Consider the following 14,383-nt stretch of genomic DNA (forward strand, 5'->3'; position numbering starts at 1 on the left):
GTCATGGATCACCCCTTCTTTCTCTCCATACCATACCAGCCTGATAAGTAAATTTGCTATGCTTCTTCTTTCCCTATTTCTAGTGACAATGAAATGACATCTCTTGCTTCTCTCCACAAATGATGCCTGACCTTTTAGTATCCCAATCATTTTCTATTTTCATTTCAGGTTTCCAGCACTATTTTGTTTTTCAAGAATATCAATGTATCTCACAAGATGGATTCGCATGGCAGGAAGGCTGCAGGAGGCACAAACACAAGTACAACTCCATTTTGCCGATTAAAGCAACAAGGGAAATTGAAACATTGAAGCAAATGTGAAAGGTGAGCTGAGGGACTGTCTGCTGCCAGAGAGGGGAAACCACCTTTACCTTTTGACTGCTGGGGAATCACTCCGCCACTGGACAAGGGAGACGGCCTTTTGACTGCTGGGGGATTGATCTGCTACTGGAGAAGGGGGACGGCTTTTGACTGCTGGGGGATTGATCTGCTACTGGAGAAGGGGGACGGCTTTTGACTGCTGGGGGATTGATCTGCTACTGGAGAAGGGAGACAGCCTTTTGACTGCTGGGGGATTGATCTGCTACCGGAGAAGGGAGACAGCCTTTTGACTGCTGGGGGATTGATCTGCTACCGGAGAAGGGAGACGGCCTTTTGACTGCTGGTGGATCACTCTGCTACTGGAGAAGGGATACGGCCTTTTGAATCCTGGGGGATTGATCTGCTACCGGAGAAGGAAGATGGCCTTTTGACTGCTGATGGATCACTCTGCTACTGGAGAAGGGAGATGGCCTTTTGACTGCTGGTGAATCACTCTGCTACTGGAGAAGGGAGACGGTCTTTTGACTGCTGGAGGATTGATCAGCTACCGGAGAAGGGAGACTGCCTTTTGACTGCTGGTAGGCTCGCTCACTGCTGGGGAGGGCAAGGCCTTTTCTATGCCTAAAAAATGCTACCCAGGTTTTCTGCGTTTTGGATATGAACTTGGGCTTATGACATTTTTTTCAGTCTTATAGTTTTTTATATTCTGTATTTTTTGCCTGATCTTTCTAATTTTTGTGCGCAGGTGAGGAGGCATTTGGGGGTTGATTTGCCTGTTCATTTTTGTGTGGGAAGGAGGGATTTGGGGTTGATGGCCTGCCACTGTTCTTTTCTTTCTTGGTTTTGTAGCTTTCGGGAGAAGAAGAATCTCAAAGTTGTATACTTTGATAATAAATAAACCTTTGAACCTTTGAAGAAGCCATTTAACCTCATGAGCAGGGAGAGAACGTTATACAGAGAGATGGATGCAGAAGGAGGGGAGAGAACTTGGGCAGAGCAATAAGTCTAGTGTGAAACATTTGGAATGGATAGTTGGTCTTTTTTATATAATTTTGTTTAAATATACTTTACTTATTTTACTTTTAGAGATGCAGCATAGAATAGGCCCTACTGACCTTTCCAGCCACATTCCCCAGCAACTCCTGACAATGCCCAATTTAACTCTACCCTAATCATAGGACAATTTACAAAGACCAATTAATCTACTAGCCAGTATGTTTTTGGAGGAAACCAGAGCACCCGGTAAAAAAACCATATATTCCATGAGGAGGACGCACAGACTCCTTACAAGGACGCCAGAATTGCACTCTGAACTCTGACGCCTCGAGCTGCAATAGTGTTGCTCTAGCCAGCATGCTACCACCTATACACACCTGTCAAAAATTACACTGACTATACCAAACTCACAACTCAGATATGCGTTCGCCCATTTCCAAGTATCTAATCATAATTGCACGTCTGCATTAAAACATGACAGAACGAGAGTTTGTTCCAAAGGAATGTGGAAGAGAAAACACCAGCAAAACACCAGCTAAAACAAAGCTAAACACCAGCACTGTGTGCTCACTTAAATTGTAAACTCTGCAAACGGAAATTAATCACAGCATACAGATTCCAGTTTGCTTGTAGCAATAAAGCCTACCCTGTGTTTTGACACATAGCACTGTTGCTGTGCAGCTATTTTAAAATTCACAGTGTGCTGCCTTATTGCCTTTTGTACACAGCAGAGCAAGGGAGACTTTGCTCCACACCGATCAGATTCCAAGTTGCATTAATATATTTCACTTGCCCTCACATTTGTATGAAACCATCACTGATCCTCCAACCTAATTGAACTAGGCACCCTACACAAAGTGACCACTTAATTGGGTACAGATGTACATCTACTTGTTAACGCAAGTATCTAATCAGCTAATCATGTGGCAGCAACCCACGCATAAAAGCATGCAGACATGGTCCAGAGGTTCAGTTGTTCTTCAGACCAAACATCAAAGTGGAGGAGAATGGGATCTAAGTGACTTTGACCGTGGAATGATTGTTGGTGTCAGAAGGGTTGTTTCAGTATCTCAGAAACTGCTGATCTCCTGGGATTTCCATGCACAACAATCTCTAGAGTTTACAGAGAATGGTGCAAAAAGCAAACACCATCCAGAGAGCAGCAGTTCTGTGGGCAACAATGCCTTGACAATGAGAGAGGTCAAAGGAGAATGGCCAGGCTGGTTCAAGCTGACAGGAAGGTGACAGTAACTCAAATATCGTTGCAGTACTAGCAGTGGTGTGCAGAAGAACATCTCTGAATGCACAACATGTTGAAGTGGATGGGATATGAAAATATCCCACACAGTGGCCACTTTATTTCTACAGTAATATCTTTGTTGTAACTTTCAAGAATGTCTTGCTACAGTCATGGTTGACTGTGTGGGTTGGTGCTGTTAAGCAGTTTGTGTAAAAAACAAGTGACTCTTGCAAACTGCTTACTTCATTTCTTTGCCTTGTTACTTTTGCATCTGGCTTTATTTCCTTTTTCCTTCTGGATAGCAGAAGGAGGTATAGATCACTCATCAAATAATCATACATCCTCACACACTGTAAGGGATTTATAATAGGTACACTTGGAAATGCTAGGTTTGATCTGCATTATACTGTCAACTGTTGACACACTGGTTGCAATCTCACCTCCAAATTAGAAAGTGTAAGTGCAAGTCAAAATCCACAACGAGAACTGGAAGTCTCAGCTTGCAGAGATGTCAAGCTGTCCTTTCAGATACACTTAAAAATTTGGAAATAGGGAAGTTCTCCCAAATCGCAGCTAGCACTTACACTTTAAACTAACTATTAAAAAGAACAGGTGGTCACTTATTTAGTTGCCGTTTGTGGGAGCTTGCTGTGTACCGATTAAGCTTGATACCTCCCAAATCCCAACAGAGACTAGTTTTCAAATGCACATTGTTATGGTTATAAAACATTTACAGAGGTCTTAAAGTTATAAAAGTTGAAAAGCCTAAAACAGAAATGAGGAGGAATTTCTTTAGCCAGAAGATGGTGAATCTGTGTAATTCGTTGCCATGGATGGCGAGGAGGCCAAGTCAGTAAGGATGCCAAAGATTATGAGAAGGCAGGAGAATGAGTTTGAGAGAGATAATAAGAAATGGTGAAGCAGACCTGATGGGCTGAATGGCTTAATTTTGCTCCTATGTCTTCTAAGTACATCTTACATTTTCTCATTTTCTATTTTATTTCGTCTCTCTCTCAAATGAAAATCACTCAAACATCAAAAGGCTCCTTTCCATACAAAACAGTGAGTTAGATTAAAAGACATGCTGTTTTGAGATTTGAACTGAGGACCAGCTGGTTCTGTAGCACACAGGATGTAACCTGTGATTGTGAGGCTACCCGTCAAGTACACATTTGATTATTCCTGTTTATGCAGTGCGCATGCCAACACAACATGATTTCATGGAAACTTGCAAATCTACTCAACTGAGTAACACATTTGCATTGCAGTTTTACAGATACACTGCTGATTAATGGTAGGAAAATTACAATGAAATTTGCTCAAAGGCCATGAAAACAAATTAAAATAAACAGGAGAAATAAAATGCACAGAAGTTGATGAGCATGTTGTTCACTTATGCATTTTAAGTCACGTAAGTTACCATGCAAGAATGAGGTTTCGTAACAACTGTTTTGAGCCGCTACTCCTTCAGAATGAGGGGACCAGACAGCTGTAGTATTAGAGAGCCCAAGGGCAACTTCAATCATTTGGTTCTGTTATTGCTTCACAGGTAGATGTATATATGGGCACAAGAGATTTTGCAAATGCTGGAAATCTAGGCAGCGCACATAAATTGCTGGAAGAACTTAGCAGGTATCTATGGTGGGATATAAACTGTTGACATTTCAGGTTGAGACATGAAGGAAAGGACTCAACTTGCAAAGTTGACTGCTTATTCCTCTCCGTAGATACTGCCTGACCTGCTGAGTTCCTCCAGCATTTTGGATGTGATGTGATGTATATATGGCAGTAATAGGAAAAGTGGAACATTCTGGCCAGTGTTACTGATTGACATTTTTTTGCTACATACACTGATGTTTGTTAATATTACACTTTACTCATGCAGTGTTGCATTCTGATATTTTTGATCCAAGGTTCTTTCAGAAGTCAGGAAAAAGGCACAAAACCTGTTGTTTCACAATTGATTATTAAGCATTGATAGAACAAAGGAAAGTTGAACAGACAGTGATAGAAGTCCATGAAGCAAAAAGATAGATCTAAGAACCAAGGGGATGGTGCTGCTTTGAGTTTAACTATTTTATACCTATAGATAAAGAAAAATTCAATTCAAATTTATAGATAAGAGTTAACAATTAGTCCTTATTCAAATAATGCAGTAAAATGAGCTTTAAAAAATTATTCTTCATATAACCACTAGAGGTATATGAAATTTGCATAAAATCAAGAGATAATTAATTGTTAAACTTCGAAGAAAATAACAATTAAACAGTCTAATCTAAGAATTAAACAGTCCAATCCAACAACAGCATGATTTGCATAAATACAATATACCAACTGTTTTCCAGCAGTTTGTTAATAGCATTGACCCATCAGACAACCACTACCCTAAAATAGCAAGAGTATGTAGTACAAAGAATACCAACATCTGAAATGCTATGGCAGGTTATATTACCACCCTGGCTCAGAACTGTGTGCTCACTGCTTGGAATCTACCCATGGTAGAAGTATCTTCATCACCTGTTCAGGAAGATGGATCAACAGACAATGCACTAAGGAACTCATTGAGTCAAGCATGTAGAGGTGAGATGGTCAGTATAAGCAGGAAGAAGGGGAGTGACCAGACAGGAGTCTGAGGTGATTGGTGAACTGGGGAAGGGAGTAATACAGGCAGGTACGATCTCAGACAAAAACTGTCTGTCATCTTCAACCCACCAAATCACTGTCAATCTTGATGCAGGGTTTTAACCTGAAGCTTCAATAATTTCTTTCCTCCCACAGATGGTTCTTGACCTGCTGTGTTCCTCCAGCAGATTGTTTGTTGCTCCAGATTCCAGCATCTGCATTCTCTTGTGTCACCACCAGTAGATTGTTTGTGGTTCATCTCCATCTTCCCCAGGCCAAATAGGGATGGAAAATAAATGATGTTCTTTCTACAAAAGCCCATGCCCTGTAAATAATAACTAACTGGAAATTTTGGGTGCCAAATTCCTCTGCAGAGCGATGACAAAACAAAACAAGATTGGAATACTTGAATATTTTCTTATTCCATGAGTAATTGATGGATGATGCAGAGATACTAAGGAATATGGAATAGTTCAATAACTGAAGGAGAGATATCAGATCAGCCATGATCAAATTGAATGACAAGCTAGTCTCAAGGAACTGAATGGATTACTTATTTTACAAGAAATGCAAGATCATTTGTCCTGCTTTTATCATCCAACATTTTGGATGCAATTTGAAAACAACACTTTGATCTCTAGAAGCTCAGAGTGCAATGTTAGAAAGCTGAGCTTGGCAAAAAAAACCCTGGCCCAGGACAGTGAATGTTCATCACAATAACACTACCAAAGATGCACTGGATATTTACACAACTGGTGGAGAACTCCACTTCCACAAAAAAGAAAACACAGATTTTTTTGTAGGTACAAAGGAGATTGAATGAAAAATTATGAACATAAGAGCTTCTGCAGATGCTAGAAATCCAGGGCAACAGACTGAAAGGGCTGGTGGAACTTAGCAGGTCAGGCAGCGTCATAGAAAACAATAAAGAGCCAACAATTCAGGGCAAAACTGTTCATCATTGGAGGGTCTCAACCGAAAACATCAACGCTTTATTCTTTTCACATATGCTGCCTGACCTGTTGAGCTCCTCCAGCACTTTTTGACCATTGAATAAAAAAGTTAATTGCAGTGAACAATCTTTAAAAGACCCAGAGGCAATATGTGCCTCTATTTATTGACCTCTTCCTCTAAGCAAATAGCCTCCTTTTTTGTTCAATGCCTCTGGGTCTTTTAAAGATTGTTCACTGCAATTAACTTTTTTATTCAATGGTCAGAAAGTGCTGGAGGAGCTCAACAGGTCAGGCAGCATATGTGAAAAGAATAAAGTGTTGATGTTTTCGGTTGAGACCCTCCAATGATGAACAATTTTGCCCTGAATTGTTGGCTCTTTATTGTTTTCTATGATGCTGTCTGACCTGCTACGTTCCACCAGCCCTTTCAGTCTGTTGCCCTGGATTTCTAGCATCTGCAGAAGCTCTTATGTTCATAATTTTTCATTCAATCTCCTTTGTACCTACAAAAAAATCTGTGTTTTCTTTTTTGTAGAAGTGGAGTTCTCCACCAGTTGTGTAAATATCCAGTGCATCTTTGGTAGTGTTATTGTGATGAACATTCACTGTCCTGGGCCAGGGTTTTTTTTTGCCAAGCTCAGCTTTCTAACATTGCACTCTGAGCTTCTAGAGATCAAAGTGTTGTTTCTGAGTAAGTTAAACATCCATCTAATATTCTTTGCTTAGCTTCTTGCTGTAAACGGGAGCCAGTTTTCAGACCTTAAATGTAAATTACAAGAAGTAAACCATTGGAGGTTCAAAGGACAGATTTGCAAATGAACAGTGATTGTCTTCAGCCAACTGCTGGTTAAGACAATGGTGTTATAATATAAAATAATATAAGGCAATTGTGTTATAATAATTGTTTCAAACATACAATGCTGGCTAAATTATTTAGTTTAAGGAAGTTTGCATATTGATCACTGAGTACATCGATTAGTTTATCTATTACTAATGGAAAGGTGTATCCACCTAGAGAATCATCTTCACAACATTAATTGTGGGTACCTGATAATTCTGTCTTCTGAAGCTTTTAGACGTGTGTGAAGTCACTCAAGTGGCAAAAAACAACATTGTAAATGTAGAGACATGTCAGGCTGGTTAAGAATGGTCCAGGAACATTAAGAAGAATGACTTGTTGGTATACCTTTTTAGCTTATAGGAATTACACCTGTGTTTTGGAAATCATTTCGTTTTAGAAATGGTTTCTACTTTGGAAATATTTTATAAGATAGAAATCCTCTGTGAGTTTTAAATGTGCTCTATTAATTTTGTCTGGATTTAAATATGTATCACTAAAATAAATGAACTATGTTTAATCTACTTTGTTAGCTGGAAGTCTCTCCTATTTGGTAGAGAGGAGGACCCACCAGTCAGATGTCAGCTAAACTCTCCATGGAGGATAAACAGGGAGGTAAACTAGCCTTTGAAGATTGAGTGGCAATAGTATAGCATCTTTCAGTGAGGGTACTCATTGCTATTTTTATAGGATAGGGCTTAGGATCTTCATTGGAGTGTCAGCAAACACAATATCATCACATTATTACAGTTCCTCTAATGAAGGGGTTCCCAACGTGGGTCCACGGACCCCTCGGTTAATGGTAGATGTCCATAGCATCAAAACGGTTGGAAAATCCTGATCTAATGTGACCAGAACTACAAGCTATGCTCTAGACCTATGATAACCAGTCAATTTTGCAGGAGCAGAATAGTAAGGTAACAGTTAAGTGAAATACTTTGTAGCACCAGCTGTAAGATTGGTGTTCAATTCCCTTCACTATCCATAAGGAGTTTGTATATTCCATGTGAGTTTCTTCCTGGTGCTCCAGTTTCCTCACACGTTCCAAAATGGTATGGTTAGGGTTAGTGAGATTGTGCCCAACACGATCCTCAATGATGTGATTTGATGCAAACAATATATATCACTGTATGTTTTGATGTACACATCATAAATAAAGATAGTCATTTTATCTTTTTTTGTATCTTTATGCAACTCCATCATGTCCAGACTATTTTTGAACAATGTACCACAAATATGAAAGGCAAGTGCCATCATTGCTCTCTCTGCAAAATGCTCCAAGTTCATTAGAAGTGACATCACTGTCTTTTCCTAGTTAGACTTTAGTCATATGACTTCCATGCCCCACTCAAATATGCACCTACTAAATACTAATTTCAAGGGGTTAATACTTATGCAATCAGTTACTTTGTATTTTATATTTGTAATTAATTTGGATCACTTTGTAAAGATCTGTTTTCACTTTGATACAACAAATTCATTTTCTGTTGATCAGTGTTAAAAATAGCCAAATTAAATCCACTGTGATTCAATGTTGTAAAATAATAAAACGTGAAAACTTCCCAGGTTGGAGCATACTTTTTATAGGCACTTTATGTTACCATATATCTTCCAGAGATTCATTTTCTTGGGGGCATTCACTGTAGATACAAAGCAACAATGAAAAAATCTACACACAAAGGTGAACAAACAATCACCTTGTAGATTTGCTGAATAGTGGGAAGGGTTTTTCCTGTGATGGACTGGCTGTAGGCTTTTTGTAGGACACTGTTTCTACACCAGGCCATGATGCAACCAGTCAGAATACTCTCCACTGTGCAAACTTATAAGAAAGTAAAGACACTAGCATGCTTTCTTTGTAATGGCACTTAAACACTGGGCCAAGTATAGATTCCCTGAAATAATAAAGCAAAGGAATTTTAAAGTTCCTTGCCCTCTCCATTTCTGATCTCTCGATGCGGACTAACTTGTGAACTTCCTGTTTCCTCCTCCTGTGGTCAATGATTAGCTCTCTGGTTTTTCGGACTTTGAGTAAGATGATGTTGTTATGACCATTTAACAAGATTTTCAATAATCCAATTTGTCACCACTTTAAATTTGGCAATGGACAGTGGTGGCATCAGCAAGCATAAATATTATTGAGAAGGAACAATCAGGGTAATATTTTAAATCTAAAGCCATTCACCAGGAGCACTGTAACCCTGCATAGGAAGAGGTATGCATAGATTGTCTCCCAAACCATTTAACACCACCCTTTATGTCCCACTGAAAGGGTGTGTGTTTCCCGCATTAGCCTTATTGAATTGCTGTGTTTCTAGTATTAACTCTCCTGTGTTTGTTTTTAATATTTTCATCACCTTCTGATTGTGTGTGTGTAATTGTTCTGTGCATTTCCAGTAATTGTAGTATACTTGATTCTGAATTTTTCTAGAAACTTCTCGGCAGCCTGTGTCATGCAACTGAACTTGACTATTTCATCGCAAACAACAGGAATTCTGCAGATGCTGGAAATTCAAGCAACATACATCAAAGTTGCTGGTGAACGCAGCAGGCCAAGCAGCATCTATAGGAAGAGGCGCAGTCGACGTTTCAGGCCGAGACCCTTCGTCAGGACTAACTGAAGGAAGAGTGATTAAGGGATTTGAAAGCTGGAGGGGGAGGGGGAGATGCAAAATGATAGGAGAAGACAGGAGGGGGAGGGATAGAGCCGAGAGCTGGACAGGTGATAGGCAAAAGGGGATACGAGAGGATCATGGGACAGGAGGTCCGGGAAGAAAGACAAGGGGGGGGGTGACCCAGAGGATGGGCAAGAGGTATATTCAGAGGGACAGAGGGAGAAAAAGGAGAGTGAGAGAAAGAATGTGTGCATAAAAATGAGTAACAGATGGGGTACGAGGGGGAGGTGGGGCCTTAGTGGAAGTTAGAGAAGTCGATGTTCATGCCATCAGGTTGGAGGCTACCCAGACGGAATATAAGGTGTTGTTCCTCCAACCTGAGTGTGGCTTCATCTTTAAAGTAGAGGAGGCCGTGGATAGACATGTCAGAATGGGAATGGGATGTGGAATTAAAATGTGTGGCCACTGGGAGATCCCCTGCTTTCTCTGCGGACAAAGCGTAGATGTTCAGCAAAGCGGTCTCCCAGTCTGCGTCGGGTCTCACCAATATATAAAAGGCCACATCGGGAGCACCGGACGCAGTATATCACCCCAGTCGACTCACAGGTGAAGTGATGCCTCACCTGGAAGGACTGTTTGGGGCTCTGAATGGTGGTAAGGGAGGAAGTGTAAGGGCATGTGTAGCACTTGTTCCGCTTACACGGATAAGTGCCAGGAGGGAGATCAGTGGGGAGGGATGGGGGGGACGAATGGACAAGGGAGTTGTGTAGGGAGCGATCCCTGCGGAATGCAGAGAGAGGGGGGGAGGGAAAGATGTGCTTAGTGGTGGGATCCCGTTGGAGGTGGCGGAAGTTACGGAGAATAATATGTTGGACCCGGAGGCTGGTGGGGTGGTAGGTGAGGACCAGGGGAACCCTATTCCTAGTGGGGTGGTGGGAGGATGGAGTGAGAGCAGATGTATGTGAAATGGGGGAGATGCGTTTAAGAGCAGAGTTGATAGTGGAGGAAGGGAAGCCCCTTTCTTTAAAAAATGAAGACATCTCCCTCGTCCTAGAATGAAAAGCCTCATCCTGAGAGCAGATGCGGTGGAGACGGAGGAATTGCGAGAAGGGTATGGCGTTTTTGCAAGAGACAAGGTGAGAAGAGGAATAGTCCAGATAGCTGTGAGAGTCAGTAGGCTTATAGTAGACATCAGTGGATAAGCTGTCTCCAGAGACAGAGACAGAAAGATCTAGAAAGGGGAGGGAGGTGTCGGAAATGGACCAGGTAAACTTGAGGGCAGGGTGAAAGTTGGAGGCAAAGTTAATAAAGTCAACGAGTTCTGCATGCGTGCAGGAAGCAGCGCCAATGCAATGACCATGGACACCTTCACAGCGATTGCGCAACCACCAACTGCAACTCCAGCCTTGAACTCCAGGCCGGCTCCATCTTCCTCTCACCCCAACCCTCCCCTCTCCACTGACACCCCCAGCCTCCCCCCTCCCCCCTCTGATCCCAGCTCTCAAGATTCCAGCCTTGAACTCCAGGCCGGGTCTTTATGTGCTGCTGTTGTGACTCCCGTCTCCCCTTCCCCCACCAATACTCTGCAATCCCGTCTCCCTCAGATCCCACCGTCAGCTCCTGGGCCCTCACAGGCTCCATCTTCCTCTCACCCCAACCCTCCCCTCTCCATTGACATACCCAACCTCCCCCCTCCCCCCTCTGATCCCAGTTCTCATCCGTGCCGGGTCTTTACCATCCCCTCCGACCTTCAACTGTCGGAGGCAGAACGCTCTGTTCTCAGTAAGGGCCTCACGTTTGTCCCCCTTTGCCCACACCTCAGCGAGTTCCGTATTCGCCACGATGAGGAACTTTTCTTCTGCCGTCTCCATCTCCGAGCCTACTTCTTCGGCAAGGACTCTTCCACCCCCACCGATGACCCCTTCTCCTGTCTTCAACCCTCCTCTTCTTCATGGACACCCCGCTCTGGTCTTCTGCCTGCTCTGGATCTCTTTATTGCCAACTGCCGACGGGACATCAACCGTCTCGACTTCACCGCACCTTGTCCCCATTCCAACCTCACTCCTTCGGAACGCTCTGCTCTCCACTCCCTCCGCACTAATCCTAACCTTATTATTAAACCCGCTGATAAGGGGGGTGCTGTTGTAGTCTGGCGTACTGACCTCTACCTTGCCGAGGCACAGCGACAACTCGCGGATACCTCCTCTTATTTACCCCTCGATCGTGACCCCACTAAGGAGCACCAGGCCATTGTCTCCCACACTATCACCGACTTTATCCGCTCAGGGGATCTCCCATCCACTGCTACCAACCTTATAGTTCCCACACCCCGCACTTCCCGTTTCTACCTCCTACCCAAGATCCACAAACCTGCCTGTCCTGGCCGACCTATTGTCTCAGCTTGCTCCTGCCCCACCGAACTCGTTTCTGCATACCTCGACACTGTTTTATCACCCCTTGTTCAATCCCTTCCGACCTATGTTCGTGACACTTCTCACGCTCTTAAACTTTTCGATGATTTTAAGTTCCCTGGCCCCCACTGCTTTATTTTCACCATGGATGTCCAGTCCTTATATACTTCCATCCCCCATCAGGAAGGTCTCAAAGCTCTACGCTTCTTTTTGGATTCCAGACCTAATCAGTTCCCCTCTACCACCACTCTGCTCCGTCTAGCGGAATTAGTCCTTACTCTTAATAATTTCTCCTTTTGCTCCTCCCATTTCCTCCAAACTAAAGGTGTAGCTATGGGCACCCGTATGGGTCCTAGCTATGCCTGCCTTTTTGTTGGGTTTGTGGAACAATCTATGTTCTGTGCCTATTCTGGTATCTGTCCCCCACTTTTCCTTCGCTACATCGACGACTGCATTGGCGCTGCTTCCTGCACGCATGCAGAACTCGTTGACTTTATTAACTTTGCCTCCAACTTTCACCCTGCCCTCAAGTTTACCTGGTCCATTTCCGACACCTCCCTCCGCCTTCTAGATCTTTCTGTCTCTGTCTCTGGAGACAGCTTATCCACTGATGTCTACTATAAGCCTACTGACTCTCACAGCTATCTGGACTATTCCTCTTCTCACCCTGTCTCTTGCAAAAACGCCATCCCCTTCTCGCAATTCCTCCGTCTCCGCCACATCTGCTCTCAGGATGAGGCTTTTCATTCTAGGACGAGGGAGATGTCTTCATTTTTTAAAGAAAGGGGCTTCCCTTCCTCCACTATCAACTCTGCTCTTAAACGCATCTCCCCCATTTCACGTACATCTGCTCTCACTCCATCCTCCCACCACCCCACTAGGAATAGGGTTCCCCTGGTCCTCACCTACCACCCCACCAGCCTCCGGGTCCAACATATTATTCTCCGTAACTTCCGCCACCTCCAACGGGATCCCACCACTAAGCACATCTTTCCCTCCCCCCCCTCTCTGCATTCTGCAGGGATCGTTCCCTACACAACTCCCTTGTCCATTCGTCCCCCCCATCCCTCCCCACTGATCTCCCTCCTGGCACTTATCCGTGTAAGCGGAACAAGTGCTACACATGCCCTTACACTTCCTCCCTCACCACCATTCAGGGCCCCAAACAGTCCTTCCAGGTGAGGCATCACTTCACCTGTGAGTCGACTGGGGTGATATACTGCGTCCGGTGCTCCCGATGTAGCCTTTTATATATTGGTGAGACCCGACGCAGACTGGGAGACCGCTTTGCTGAACATCTACGCTTTGTCCGCCAGAGAAAGCAGGATCTCCCAGTGTCCACACATTTTAATTCCACATCCCATTCCCATTCTGACATGTCTATCCACGGCCTCCTCTACTGTAAAGATGAAGCCACAGTCAGGTTGGAGGAACAACACCTTATATTCCGTCTGGGTAGCCTCCAACCTGATGGCATGAACATCGACTTCTCTAACTTCCACTAAGGCCCCACCTCCCCCTCGTACCCCATCTGTTATTCATTTTTATGCACACATTCTTTCTCTCACTCTCCTTTTTCTCCCTCTGTCCCTCTGAATATACCTCTTGCCCATCCTCTGGGTCACCCCCCCCCTTGTCTTTCTTCCCGGACCTCCTGTCCCATGGTCCTCTCGTATCCCCTTTTGCCTATCACCTGTCCAGCTCTCGGCTCTATCCCTCCCCCCCCCTGTCTTCTCCTATCATTTTGCATCTCCCCCTCTCCCTCCAGCTTTCAAATCCCTTACTCACTCTTCCTTCAGTTAGTCCTGACGAAGGGTCTCGGCCTGAAATGTCGACTGCGCCTCTTCCTATAGATGCTGCTTGGCCTGCTGCGTTCACCAGCAACTTTGATGTATGTTGCTTGACTATTTCATCGGTTACCTTTTATTACTAGAATGTGGTTTATCTCTCCATTGACTAGTTTTTTTTAGTATAAGATGACTAACTGTTTTATCCTTTATTTCTCCTCCTTAGCTTTCTCTCTCTTCCTCACAGAATGAATTAGTTACTGTTTTTTTTATTACTGTGAACTCTTAATGAAACAGCTAAAATTACAATATTTACAGCTTACTCCTGAGTTCTGAAGAACCTCTCGGACAAAATCATGGGATCCAAAAGCTTCATTAACCATTTAAGCAGAATGAAAAATAAATCTTAATCCTGAAGTAGTTAAAACCCAGCTATGCATTATTTCTGCCTCTGACCATGGCTCATAACAAATTAGCCTTGCTAGCTACCTCTGGCTATCAGCCACGCAACTCAGCATTGTGTGGGTAACGGTGAGACACCCATCTCCAATTAGCATCACACGTCTAGGGCCGGAATGGTTCAGATTCAACCAAACAGGAA

The sequence above is a fragment of the Mobula hypostoma genome, chromosome 5 (genome assembly GCF_963921235.1).
Source record: "Mobula hypostoma chromosome 5, sMobHyp1.1, whole genome shotgun sequence".
In the NCBI taxonomy this organism is placed as follows: domain Eukaryota; kingdom Metazoa; phylum Chordata; class Chondrichthyes; order Myliobatiformes; family Myliobatidae; genus Mobula; species Mobula hypostoma.